At 39.2% G+C, this 15,000-nt stretch overlaps 3 non-coding genes across 3 annotated transcripts in view; all 3 read right to left on the reverse strand.

Moving 5' to 3' along the window:
* Positions 1-169, reverse strand: part of LOC148166755 (large subunit ribosomal RNA) — a 4,039-nt gene extending 3,870 nt beyond the window's left edge. The window contains exon 1 of the ribosomal RNA XR_015770950.1: positions 1-169. This exon is cut by the window's left edge and continues 3,870 nt beyond it. This is a non-coding gene — a ribosomal RNA (large subunit ribosomal RNA).
* A 658-nt stretch (positions 170-827) lies between these two features.
* Positions 828-984, reverse strand: LOC148166756 (5.8S ribosomal RNA). Its single transcript, XR_015770952.1, has one exon. It is a non-coding gene; the product is annotated as a 5.8S ribosomal RNA (ribosomal RNA).
* A 1,616-nt stretch (positions 985-2,600) lies between these two features.
* On the reverse strand, positions 2,601-4,521 carry LOC148166757 (small subunit ribosomal RNA). Its single transcript, XR_015770955.1, has one exon. It is a non-coding gene; the product is annotated as a small subunit ribosomal RNA (ribosomal RNA).
* Positions 4,522-15,000: the final 10,479 nt, after the last annotated feature.

Raw genomic sequence — 15,000 nt, forward strand, 5'->3', positions numbered from 1 at the left:
CGGATCCTCCCTAACACCACATTTCCCGGCGTCCGGTTTCGGCCGCGGGATTCGGTGCTGGGCTTCTCCCTGTTCGCTCGCCGCTACTGAGGGAATCCTAGTTAGTTTCTTTTCCTCCGCTTAGTAATATGCTTAAATTCAGCGGGTAGTCTCACCTGCTCTGAGGTCGCATATGAAAAATAAAAATTTTTCATTCGGTCATTTCGACGATCACGACACGTCTCCCATTCCTTGCTATACGTGTTCGTCATTTTTCTTTTTAAAAAATGGCTAAGTTTACAGAAACGCTTACGATCTGACGTCTGTCGCGATTTGCATTACACGTCTCGGACACGACGACCGTCTATAACGTTCTCAACCTTAAAACGCCATTTTTTTTTTTAAATGACGACATGTTGAAGAAATAGGACGTGCTACGCCGAAAGACCAGCCAACAACTACAACAAGTAGTAGTTGGTCGCTTTCGCGTCTTAAGATGTCGCGCAAATTTACTCGCTGCACGAGAAACGCACACAAACACACGATTCTACGACACACCACGCAAGAACATGTGCCGACGTAAACACTTTCGTATTTATGATTCGCAAGGTGGACGTCCGACGGACTTTGTAAAAAAAAAATACAAAGCATACCCGTCCCGTCCTTTTTGACGAAAAAACACGCTCGAGTAAACGTCTCGGCACACGTTCGAGGCGTGCGTCGTTATATCGTGACGTAAGTGACGATCACGTACATTAATGAGTACCTATTCGACGCGTCGCAACACATCCAACACGCTCCGACGTTTTCGTCCGAAAACGAAAACCGAGCAGTCTTTGAAATTGACACGACCCTCAGCCAGGAGTGGTCCGGGAACATTATATCCGAGGACCGCAATGTGCGTTCGAAATGTCGATGTTCATGTGTCCTGCAGTTCACAAGTTGACGCGCAATTAGCTGCGTTCTTCATCGACCCACGAGCCAAGTGATCCACCGTTCAGGGTAATCTTTTTAAAATTTAAACGCTCGTTCCACAAGAACCCCGATCATGCCGATCGTCCAGCTGTCTATACACGTCTTGCAAAAATTTTTGCGTACGTGCGTACATCCGAAACGAAAATGATCTTCGTGGTTCCGAAACGTGCCACGTCTAAAATTTCGGTGTTGTGGTATGGATATTTATGATTCTCGCTCTTAATTGTCTTTCGTCCGTACTTTCTCGTCTGAAAGGGAACGCGATCGTCGGTCTCAGTTTTACGCGTACGAAAAAATTAAAAAAAATATTAACCCAAACACAAATTTGTATCCGCGCACCGAAAAAGAAGCACTTTTCTTTTTCACGCGGTCTCCGCTTTTACACGCAAAGTACGAGCATGTATGTGTGAAGATGGGACATGTTCGATACGATTTTAATTAGGAATTTGCCAATTTCCTTTTTCTCAGCAATAATTTTAATAAATAATGCTGCTTTCTCTCATAAACTACATTTTCGGTAGTTTTCCTTTATTGTGTCTTTCATTTAGTGTGCGTGTGTCAAGCACTTTAAAAAGTGTGACGAAGAGACGGTTTTTGATCGATCGGAATCAACACATCATTACATCATCGTACTCGTTATGAAAAAGCGAATTAGTATCCGCCGTAAGCGAAAAGAGATTTTCGCGGGCGGTCTTTGTGTTCGTGTTTCAATTTTCTTTCTATATTTTTTCGTCGCCAAACCGAAGACAGATCGTGAATTTTGACGAAAAAATCTATAGACGTGCCAGACTGAGCGTCTAACATAAAATCCTCAAGTTTACCGTTCTATATCGTGACTTAATGACGATTGACGGTGTATATAATTTTGAAATGGTGCAGTCGTACGCTCCGTAAAGAGAATTTTACCGTTTCTAACGAAATCACTTTACCACATCTACCAAAAACATTAAAAAAGCAAGGTGTGATGTGTGTGTGATCGCTCGTTTAACGGCGCTTTCAAAAAACTCTTTGAAGCGTCTAACGACGAACATCATTCACGCGAATCGTAAAATCGGGAGCGTTTCTCGCCGGTCCCGTAGCCGGGCGTAAATCATTTAAAACCCACGGAGTCGTAACCTAATTCGACACCTGCGATTTTCTTCTTTCTCGACTACTCTGCTACATCCTCTCCGTGTGTCCGAAAAAAGAGGACTTCTAACGTCTTTCGACTTTCGCGGTGGAGTTCACAACTTTCCGCGATCCGGTCGAAAAACCGAAAGCGTCCCTCCTTTTTTCCATCATTGGAAAAGATCGAGAGATAGTACAAAAAAAATCAAAAAATCTAGGTACCCGAAGAAACAGCCGTATGCCCGAGCGAATTCGGTTTTTCTCGTTCAAAAAAGGTGAAAAACTCGATCGCAAGGACCGGCGCTGCGGGCCAGCGTAACGCTATTGTTTTTCCGAATATGTACGATTCGTAGTTCAAAACGTCGTACACACGGTGTTTCAAAAAGAAACAAGCAACGGCACGACAAAAGATCGTGCCGTCGACTCCATGTCATCGACGACGGTGTTGTAAAAACATAAAGTGTACATCGACACGATCAAATAAAAATGCATAATAATAAATTATACATATGTCAAAATTCGTGTGTACGAGGACACGTTAATGATCCTTCCGCAGGTTCACCTACGGAAACCTTGTTACGACTTTTACTTCCTCTAAATGATCAAGTTTGGTCATCTTCCCAGCGACATCGACGACGTCGAAACGCCATCGCGTACCGGTCCGAAGACCTCACTAAATCATTCAATCGGTAGTAGCGACGGGCGGTGTGTACAAAGGGCAGGGACGTAATCAACGCGAGCTTATGACTCACGCTTACTGGGAATTCCTCGTTCATGGGGAACAATTGCAAGCCCCAATCCCTAGCACGAAGGAGGTTCAGCGGGTTACCCGGACCGCTCGGTCAGGGAGGACACGCTGATTCCTTCAGTGTAGCGCGCGTGCGGCCCAGAACATCTAAGGGCATCACAGACCTGTTATTGCTCAATCTCGTGCGGCTAGAAGCCGCCTGTCCCTCTAAGAAGAATTGTTTGTACGCCGACAGTAAAAACCGCGCACGACCACCGGGCGAACCCAGGATCGACGGGCCTTTGGGATGTCGAAATACGCCTATTTAGCAGGCTAGAGTCTCGTTCGTTATCGGAATTAACCAGACAAATCGCTCCACCAACTAAGAACGGCCATGCACCACCACCCACCGAATCAAGAAAGAGCTCTCAATCTGTCAATCCTTCCGGTGTCCGGGCCTGGTGAGGTTTCCCGTGTTGAGTCAAATTAAGCCGCAGGCTCCACTCCTGGTGGTGCCCTTCCGTCAATTCCTTTAAGTTTCAGCTTTGCAACCATACTTCCCCCGGAACCCAAAAGCTTTGGTTTCCCGGAAGCTGCCCGCCGAGTCATCGGAAGAACGTCGGCGGATCGCTAGCTGGCATCGTTTATGGTTAGAACTAGGGCGGTATCTGATCGCCTTCGAACCTCTAACTTTCGTTCTTGATCAATGAAAGCGTTTTTGGCAAATGCTTTCGCTTCTGTCCGTCTTGCGACGATCCAAGAATTTCACCTCTAACGTCGCAATACGAATGCCCCCATCCGTTCCTATTAATCATTACCTCGGGGTTCCGAAAACCAACAAAATAGAACCGAGGTCCTATTCCATTATTCCATGCACACAGTATTCAGGCGAAGTTTTAGCCTGCTTTAAGCACTCTAATTTGTTCAAAGTAAACGTGCCGGCCCACCTCGACACTCAATGAAGAGCACCGCGGCGGGATTGAGTTGGGCCGCCCTCTCGAGCTAAGCCCACCGGCAGGACGTCCCGCGGCACGCCAGTTGACACCGCGAACGATGAACCGGCGGCGCGGGACACAGATTCGACTACGAGCTTTTTAACCGCAACAACTTTAATATACGCTATTGGAGCTGGAATTACCGCGGCTGCTGGCACCAGACTTGCCCTCCAATTGATCCTCGTTAAAGGGTTTAGAGTGTACTCATTCCGATTACGGGGCCTCGGATGAGTCCCGTATCGTTATTTTTCGTCACTACCTCCCCGTGCCGGGAGTGGGTAATTTGCGCGCCTGCTGCCTTCCTTGGATGTGGTAGCCGTTTCTCAGGCTCCCTCTCCGGAATCGAACCCTGATTCCCCGTTACCCGTTACAACCATGGTAGGCGCAGAACCTACCATCGACAGTTGATAAGGCAGACATTTGAAAGATGCGTCGCCGGTGCGAGACCGTGCGATCAGCGTAAAGTTATTCAGAGTCACCAAGTTGTACGATGACGGAGACCGCCACCGATTGGTTTTGATCTAATAAAAGCGCTCCTTCCGTTTCCGGTTGGAGCTCTGTTTGCATGTATTAGCTCTAGAATTACCACAGTTATCCAAGTAAATGTGGGTACGATCTAAGGAACCATAACTGATTTAATGAGCCTTTCGCGGTTTCACCTTAATTTGGCTTGTACTGAGACATGCATGGCTTAATCTTTGAGACAAGCATATGACTACTGGCAGGATCAACCAGGGAACTGCGTTCTTGTTTTAAAATAAGAGAGTTTTAGTCTTTCTTTCCTTCTAGTCATATAAGCTACAATAATCGTAGAATTTCGGAAAGACACCTGCTGCTCTTATAAAAAACTGAACACTTTCCTATTATTGTTTTGAAGAAAGTGTGCGTGTCTGCGAAACGAAAACCTCGTAAGAAGAGACGTAACGCCACGCGATCTTTCTGGATGGAAAATTTTTCGACATTTTTTTCACATCATCCTTGATTGAATCTCCTGCAACAATTTTATTCTTATTCATCCGTTCTAAGTTGTCGTCGTCGTCGAAATAAATAATTTGTACACACTTCGGGGTACACGTTTGTCAAAATTCATGAAATGCAACGTAACATTTTTACTTTAATAAATTTTTACAGTGCATTCAGATCGACTAAACGAACAACGACGGATGAATTGATTTATGGATTTTTATTTGTTGCGACTCATCGGAGGAGAGAGTGAAGAAAAAATAATCCAATATCATGGTTACGGAATAATTTTCTATGACTTTTTCATCCTTGTTTGAATCTTGCAACAATTAATTTTATTCATCCGTTCTAAGTTGTCGTCGTCGTCGAAATAAATAATTTGTACACATTTCGGTACACGTTTGTCAAAATTCATGAAATGCAAACGTAACATTTTACTTTAATAAATTTTTACAGTGCATTCAGATCGACTAAACGAACAACGACGGATGGATTACTTATTTTTGTTGCGACTCATCGGACGAAAAGTAGAAACATAATCCTCCATTGTAATATAGTTTTTACGGAAAATTTTTCTTTTATTTTATATCCTTGATTGAATGCTGCATTTTATCCGTCTTTTTTTCGTCAAAAACAGAGATCAATGCGATTCATCGGACGAAGAAATAATTTCCCAGTTCAAAATTTAGAGATTTTTGGGCACATCGACTTGAAATTTTATCGTAAAGAAAAAATATCGTCGTCGACAAGCAAAAGTTCAAACATTCTCCATACTCTTCGCTAGATTGAAAGCGACGGTTTATTGTGAGATTTCTCTTTAGAAATATTCACACGTTACGAGTTTATGAAATTTTATTTATTTCAAAATTCTCGCTCGGACTTTAGTGAGTTGACGCATTTGTTAATTTTTGGTCGTTCTGACACGAACACATAAAATCTTTGATTGCATTTGGACCGCTAACATAGAAACGCTCGCCGCATCCGCAATCTCGCTGTGCATGGTCAATGGCAAGATTTGTCATCCCTCAAACGATGGTGGGTCCACAGGGTACACATTCCGGCCATCGTCCCAACTACGGGTAAGTCGCGGTGTACGAGAGGTAACAAGATAATCGGACGCACATAAAATCACATTTCGATCGTACGCTTTTGTCCGCTGCTACATACCACCACTACTATCCCTATATATGCCAGCGCGGCAGCGTTCAGCTCTGAATCACTCGATGCGCGAAACGGTCGAAATCCCATAGCGCGCCGGCCGCTCGCTATGGGCGAGGGGTCGGGTAAATCGGTCTGATCGCTCGGTGCAAAAGTCCGTTTGGGTACTTAGAGACGGAATTTTAAAATTCTGATTTCGCAGATCAATTTCAAGGGTCATTAGGACTCGAATGCCGTTAACGGTGTTTTGAAAAAAATATTTTTTACGTTTTTACGGCATTTCGACCGAACACCTCAGTTCCGACTTCGGACTTAGAATAATTTTCATCAAAATTTCGAACGCCTCAGTTTCCAGAGGGTTTTAGATCCCGTTTAGTTAGGGGTTTGAAATTATCACAGCCACCCTTGTTTGGTGTTAGTTCGACCGTAACTTTTGTTCGTTTGCATTTAATTTCGATTTTTCTGGGACTTTTGGTCAATGTAAATTTATCAACCGCTACACTTCCGACTTCGGACTTAGACGAATGAGCGCCGAACGCTACAGTTTCGACTTCGGACTTAGAAAAATTTCGCTCGACCGCCACAGTTTCGAATTGGACTTAGAAAAATTTCGGTCGAACGCCTCAGTTTCGAATCGGACTTAGAAAAATTTTGGTCGACCGCTACAGTTTCGACTTCGGACTTAGAAAAATTTCGTTCGAACGCTACAGTTTCGACTTCGGACTTGGAAAAATTTCGCTCGACCGCCACAGTTCCAACATGAGACTTAGAAAAATTTTTATCAAAAATTCGAACACCTCAGTTTCGACTACGGACTTAGAAAAATTTCGCTCGACCGCCACAGTTCCTATTTCGGACTTAGAAAAATTTTCATCAAAATTTCGAACGCCTCAGTTTCCAGAGGGTTTTAGATCCCGTTTAATTAGAAGCTTGAAATTATAAAATCTACCTTCTATCGATGTTAGTTCGACCCAAACATTTGTTCGTTTGCATTTAATTTCGATTTTTCTCGTACTTTTGGTCAATGTAAATTTGTCAACCGCTACACTTCCGACTTCGGACTTAGACGAATGAGCGCCGAACGCTACAGTTTCGACTTCGGACTTAGAAAAATTTCGTTCGAACGCTACAGTTTCGACTTCGGACTTGGAAAAATTTCGCTCGACCGCCACAGTTCCAACATGAGACTTAGAAAAATTTTTATCAAAAATTCGAACACCTCAGTTTCGACTACGGACTTAGAAAAATTTCGCTCGACCGCCACAGTTCCTATTTCGGACTTAGAAAAATTTTCATCAAAATTTCGAACGCCTCAGTTTCCAGAGGGTTTTAGATCCCGTTTAATTAGGAGCTTGAAATTATAAAATCTACCTTCTATCGATGCTAGTTCGACCCAAACATTTGTTCGTTTGGATTTAATTTCGATTTTTCTCGGACTTTTGGTCAATGTAAATTTGTCAACCGCTACACTTCCGAGTTCGGACTTAGACGAATGAGCGCCGAACGCTACAGTTTCGACTTCGGACTTAGAAAAATTTTGTTCGAACGCTACAGTTTCGAATTGGACTTGGAAAAATTTCGGTCGAACGCCTCAGTTTCGAATCGGACTTAGAAAAATTTTGGTCGACCGCTACAGTTTCGACTTCGGACTTGGAAAAATTTCGATCGAACGCCACAGTTCCGACTTTTTTTCGAAACTGTAGCGTTCAGTCAAATTGCCGTAAAAACGTAAAAAACTTTTTTTACAAAACATGGTCGACAGCATTCGAGTCCTAATAATCCTTGAAATTGATCTGCGAAATCAGAATTTTAAAATTCCGTCTCTAAGTACCCAAACGGACTTTTGCACCGAGCGATCAGACCGTTTTACTCTACCCCTCGCCCATAGCGAGCGGCCGGCGCACTATGGGATTTCGATCGTTTCACGCATCGAGCGATTCAGAGCTGATCGCTGCCGCGGTGGCATATACAGGGTCCGGCAACACTTGTGTCCACCCCCAAAATCGTCTTTAATTTTAAAGATAAAATTTTGAAAATTTGCATACGCTCATAGTTGACAAAGCTCTAGAAGCTGACGTAAAAATTTGTTTTTTTTATCACGGTTTGGTTGGCGTCGCGACGCCTAAGAAGTATAATTTTTAGCGATTTTTGAGTTTTTGCGGAAATATACGCGAATTCAATTTTATTTCAACATAACTGTGGTACAAATATCTGAGTTTTTATTTTAAATCTAATGCAAATTGTGTTTAAAATTTGCGAAAAAAACGTTGCTTTATCAAGTTAGTTTTCAAAATTATGACAGTGCAGCGGCAATCTACGTTTACACCAAAATTTCACAAGTCACTTCACTCACTTTTATAAAGGTTAATTTTGATTACCACGGGCATGTTGCACTTTATGGACACCAGAAATCGTTAATTAACATCGACAAGACGACAATTTCACCAAGTAAGACTTTTGTTACAATCTAGCGCGAAACAAAGGATAGATGTCATTTGTGACACAAGATGTTGACAGATGGGTGTAAACGTAGTTCCCAATTTTGACATAATAAAATTGGAAACTAACTTGATAAAACAGCATTTTTTCCTCAAATTTTGAAGACTATTTGCATTGAATCTAAAATAATAACTCAGATATTTTTAACATATTTATATTGAAAAAAAATTAAATTAGGGGTTGATATCACAAACCCTCACAATTACCTAACAATTACATTTTTAAGGCGTCGCGACGCCAAAACTATCAGTGATAAAAAACAAATTTTTACGTCAGCTTCTAGAGCTTTGTCAACTGTGAGCGTATGCAAATTTTCAAAATTTTATCTTTAAAATTAAAGACGATTTTGAGGGTGGACACAAGTGTTGCCGGACCCTGTATAGGGAGTAGTGATGGTAAGTGGCAGCGATGACGGACAAGTACGCACGATGAATGGATTGACATGAAATCAAATGTGCGCGTCCGTACGATCTGTTACCTCTCGTACATCGCGACCCCGTTTAATGATATTATGCTAAATTAAAAATAAAAATACATCGATGAAATAAAAAGTGGTAAGTCTCTAGAAAGACAATATACCGCTGTGAATAAAAATTTCTCGATGAATAGCGAAATGTGAATTAGTCCGCCTGTAACGTGCATTTTGCGAACGAATTAGCTAATTCACCGCTAGTTAAAAAACGTGACCACCCAGTGCTCTTATCCAAAGTCGTCTGCAAATGAGATGAAATTAATAATCTTGACTCTAATGCAGACGACAAATTGAATTGAATAATTTACTTGAATAATGTGACGGATCTATAAAATAAAACACAAAGCCCGAAACACCAAGCAGTAAAAATCTCGATTATTGTTCCGCCCGTTGAAAAACAAAAGATCCGTCACATGGTAAGCAGAACTGGTGAAAATTGTGAAAGACTTGTTTCTCCTCCGATAACAAGCTTGAATTAAATATGATCGAGTGAATGATATTGGAAACCAAAGAACGAAACTGAGGAGAAGCAAATGTTCAGTAATATATTATGAATAATTATAATATTAATATAAATAATAATATTATATTAAAAATGGGAATTGTATGTGGTTGATGGAAAAAGTTTTTTTTTCTGTTGACCGCTACAGTTCCCAATTTGGACTTAAAAAAAAAAAAAAAAAAAAAAAAAAAAATTGTGTATACGGAAGGTAAAAAGCAAAAAATAAAATATTTTATTATTTTTTTTACTTTTTTTACGGGTCCCTACCGCTACAGTTCCCACTGAATGTGTCCTTTTCGCGCTAAGTCCATGCAGTCGCTACAGTTCCGAAACTGGACTTGTAAAAATTTCGACATTTTTGAACGCATCAGTTCCGAACGAGGTTTCAAAACTGTAGCGTTCGGTGTAAACGTATCAGTTCCGAATGAGTTTTCGCAACTGTGGCGTTTCATTTTTGTGCTTTCATGGTTGCATAAACAATCGCCAGTGTGAACGCTTCAGTTCCGAATGAGTTTTCGAAACTGTAGCGTTTCATATTTGTGCTTTCATGGTTGCATAAGCAATCGCCAGTGTGAACGCTTCAGTTCCGAATAGATTTTCGAAACTGTAGCGTTCAATGTGAACGCTTCAGTTCCGACTTTGGACTTAGAATAATTTTCATCAAAATTCGAACGCCACAGTTTCGAAAGGGTTTTAGATCCCGTTCAGTTAGGGACTTAAAATTATGACATCCACTTTCGATTAATGTTAGTTCGGTCCGAACTTTTGTTCATTTTCATTTAATTTCAATTTTTCTCGGACTTTTGGTCTTTGTTAATTTTGTCCTTTCGAAACTGTAACGTTCAATGTGAACGCTTCAGTTCCGAATAAATTCTCGAAACTGTAACGTTCAAAGTGAACGCCTCAGTTCCGAATAGATTCTCGAAACTGTAGCGTTCAATGTGAACGCTTCAGTTCCGAATAGATTCTCGAAACTGTAGCGTTCAATGTGAACGCTTCAGTTCCGAATAGATTCTCGAAACTGTAGCGTTCAATGTGAACGCTTCAGTTCCGACTTTGGACTTGGAATAATTTTCATCAAAATTCGAACGCCACAGTTTCGAAAGGGTTTTAGATCCCGTTTAGTTAGGGACTTAAAATTATGACATCCACTTTCGATTAATGTTAGTTCGGTCCGAACTTTTGTTCGTTTTCATTTAATTTCGATTTTTCTCGGACATTTAGACTATGCGAATTTTAGATTTTTCAAGCTGTAGCGTTTGGCGAGAACGCCGCAGTTACGGACAGGTTTTGTGTCAGACTTTCAATAATCTGAAAAAACTCCGAAAAAAGAAAATAATTAGTGTTTTCATGGTTGCATAACAATTTAAAATTCATGCACAAAAATAATCCATCTATATTTCCGTTATTCAAGAATGCAAAGGAAAGACGAAAGTTCGGCAACAATTAGTTTAAGCGGTTGCATAACCATTCAAACGTTATGCTTAAACACAATCCATTTACGATATATAATAAAAATAAAGCTTTATTATCAACTTTGAAGTCCATTCTATTGCTGATCTTTAGACCTATAGATTAGGTCAAGATGTCAAATGTCAAAAAACAACTACAGGTTCCTGTATTTGTAGCAATGCTGGCGCCATCTGTAGAACAGTTACCTAAACTTGAAAGTCAAAAAAATTACAGCTTTCTGTAACTATTAATGTTGGTATCGCCACCTGTTAGTCGAAAACATAATTTAGTGGCGCCATCTATATGACAGGTCTGGAACTTCACAAATGTCAAAAATTACTGGTTTTTACTTTATTTACATATTTTTTTTGAAATTTGGCGCCCATTTTGACCCAAAAGTGGCGCCATCTATGTGTCAGGTCTGGAACTTCATAAATGTCAAAAATTACAAGATTCTGGGTTCATTTACGTATTTTTCTTGAATTTTAAGCATAATTTGACCTGACCTGACCCTAAAATGGCGTCATCTATGTGTCAGGTCTGGAACTTCAGAAATGTCAAAAATTACTGTTTTTTCCTTTATTTTACATATTGTTTTTGAATTTCGGCGCCTATTTTGACTCAAAAATGGCGCCATCTAAATGACAGGTCTGGAACTTCAGAAATGTCAAAAATTACAAGATTCTGGGAAGATTCTGGGTTAATTTACGTATTTTTCTTGAATTTTAAGCATAATTTGACCTGACCTGACCCTAAAATGGCGTCATCTATGTGTCAGGTCTGGAACTTCAGAAATGTCAAAAATTACTGTTTTTTCCTTTATTTTACATATTGTTTTTGAATTTCGGCGCCTATTTTGACTCAAAAATGGCGCCATCTAAATGACAGGTCTGGAACTTCAGAAATGTCAAAAATTACAAGATTCTGGGAAGATTCTGGGTTAATTTACGTATTTTTCTTGAATTTTAAGCATAATTTGACCTGACCTGACCCTAAAATGGCGCCATCTATGTGTCAGGTCTGGAACTTCAGAAATGTCAAAAATTACTGTTTTTTCCTTTATTTTACATATTGTTTTTGAATTTTGGCGCCTATTTTGACTCAAAAATGGCGCCATCTATATGACAGGTCTGGAACTTCAGAAATGTCAAAAATTACAAGATTCTGGGTTAATTTACGTATTTTTTTTGAATGTTAAGCATAATTTGACCTGACCTGACCCTAAAATGGCGCCATCTATGTGTCAGGTCTGGAACTTCATAAATGTCAAAAATTACTGTTTTTCCTTTATTTTACATATTGTTTTTGAATTTTGGCGCCTATTTTAACTCAAAAATGGCGCCATCTATATGACAGGTCTGGAACTTCAGAAATGTCAAAAATTACAAGATTCTGGGTTAATTTACGTATTTTTCTTGAATTTTAAGCATAATTTGACCTAACTGACCCTAAAATGGCGCCATCTATGTGTCAGGTCTGGAACTTCATAAATGTCAAAAATTACTGTTTTTCCTTTATTTTACATATTGTTTTTGAATTTTGGCGCCTATTTTGACTCAAAAATGGCGCCATCTATGTGACAGGTCTGGAACTTCACAAATGTCAAAAATTACTGTTTTTTCCTATATTTTACATATTGTTTTTGAATTTTGGCGCCTATTTTAACTCAAAAATGGCGCCATCTATGTGACAGGTCTGGAACTTCAGAAATGTCAAAAATTACAAGATTCTGGGAAGATTCTGGGTTAATTTACGTATTTTTCTTGAATTTTAAGCATAATTTGACCTGACCTGACCCTAAAATGGCGCCATCTATGTGTCAGGTCTGGAACTTCAGAAATGTCAAAAATTACTGTTTTTTCCTTTATTTTACATATTGTTTTTGAATTTTGGCGCCTATTTTGACTCAAAAATGGCGCCATCTATATGACAGGTCTGGAACTTCAGAAATGTCAAAAATTACAAGATTCTGGGTTAATTTACGTATTTTTTTTGAATGTTAAGCATAATTTGACCTGACCTGACCCTAAAATGGCGCCATCTATGTGTCAGGTCTGGAACTTCAGAAATGTCAAAAATTACTGTTTTTTCCTTTATTTTACATATTGTTTTTGAATTTTGGCGCCTATTTTGACTCAAAAATGGCGCCATCTATGTGACAGGTCTGGAACTTCACAAATGTCAAAAATTACAAGATTCTGAGAAGATTCTGGGTTAATTTACGTATTTTTCTTGAATTTTAAGCATAATTTGACCTGACCTGACCCTAAAATGGCGCCATCTATGTGTCAGGTCTGGAACTTCAGAAATGTCAAAAATTACTGTTTTTTCCTTTATTTTACATATTGTTTTTGAATTTTGGCGCCTATTTTGACTCAAAAATGGCGCCATCTATATGACAGGTCTGGAACTTCAGAAATGTCAAAAATTACAAGATTCTGGGTTAATTTACGTATTTTTTTTGAATGTTAAGCATAATTTGACCTGACCTGACCCTAAAATGGCGCCATCTATGTGTCAGGTCTGGAACTTCAGAAATGTCAAAAATTACTGTTTTTTCCTTTATTTTACATATTGTTTTTGAATTTTGGCGCCTATTTTGACTCAAAAATGGCGCCATCTATGTGACAGGTCTGGAACTTCACAAATGTCAAAAATTACTGTTTTTTCCTATATTTTACATATTGTTTTTGAATTTTGGCGCCTATTTTAACTCAAAAATGGCGCCATCTATATGACAGGTCTGGAACTTCAGAAATGTCAAAAATTACAAGATTCTGGGTTAATTTACGTATTTTTCTTGAATTTTAAGCATAATTTGACCTGACCTGACCCTAAAATGGCGTCATCTATGTGTCAGGTCTGGAACTTCAGAAATGTCAAAAATTACTGTTTTTTCCTTTATTTTACATATTGTTTTTGAATTTCGGCGCCTATTTTGACTCAAAAATGGCGCCATCTAAATGACAGGTCTGGAACTTCAGAAATGTCAAAAATTACAAGATTCTGGGAAGATTCTGGGTTAATTTACGTATTTTTCTTGAATTTTAAGCATAATTTGACCTGACCTGACCCTAAAATGGCGCCATCTATGTGTCAGGTCTGGAACTTCAGAAATGTCAAAAATTACTGTTTTTTCCTTTATTTTACATATTGTTTTTGAATTTTGGCGCCTATTTTGACTCAAAAATGGCGCCATCTATATGACAGGTCTGGAACTTCAGAAATGTCAAAAATTACAAGATTCTGGGTTAATTTACGTATTTTTTTTGAATGTTAAGCATAATTTGACCTGACCTGACCCTAAAATGGCGCCATCTATGTGTCAGGTCTGGAACTTCATAAATGTCAAAAATTACTGTTTTTTCCTTTATTTTACATATTGTTTTTGAATTTTGGCGCCTATTTTGACTCAAAAATGGCGCCATCTATATGACAGGTCTGGAACTTCAGAAATGTCAAAAATTACAAGATTCTGGGTTAATTTACGTATTTTTCTTGAATTTTAAGCATAATTTGACCTAACTGACCCTAAAATGGCGCCATCTATGTGTCAGGTCTGGAACTTCATAAATGTCAAAAATTACTGTTTTTCCTTTATTTTACATATTGTTTTTGAATTTTGGCGCCTATTTTGACTCAAAAATGGCGCCATCTATGTGACAGGTCTGGAACTTCACAAATGTCAAAAATTACTGTTTTTTCCTATATTTTACATATTGTTTTTGAATTTTGGCGCCTATTTTAACTCAAAAATGGCGCCATCTATGTGACAGGTCTGGAACTTCAGAAATGTAAAAAATTACAAGATTCTGGGAAGATTCTGGGTTAATTTACGTATTTTTCTTGAATTTTAAGCATAATTTGACCTGACCTGACCCTAAAATGGCGCCATCTATGTGTCAGGTCTGGAACTTCAGAAATGTCAAAAATTACTGTTTTTTCCTTTATTTTACATATTGTTTTTGAATTTTGGCGCCTATTTTGACTCAAAAATGGCGCCATCTATATGACAGGTCTGGAACTTCACAAATGTCAAAAATTACAAGATTCTGGGTTAATTTACGTATTTTTCTTGAATTTTAAGCATAATTTGACCTAACTGACCCTAAAATGGCGCCATCTATGTGTCAGGTCTGGAACTTCATAAATGTCAAAAATTACTGTTTTT

The sequence above is a fragment of the Gnatocerus cornutus genome, unplaced genomic scaffold (genome assembly GCF_029298725.1).
Source record: "Gnatocerus cornutus isolate USDA-ARS CGAHR unplaced genomic scaffold, icGnaCorn1.1 Chromosome167, whole genome shotgun sequence".
Lineage (NCBI taxonomy): Eukaryota > Metazoa > Arthropoda > Insecta > Coleoptera > Tenebrionidae > Gnatocerus > Gnatocerus cornutus.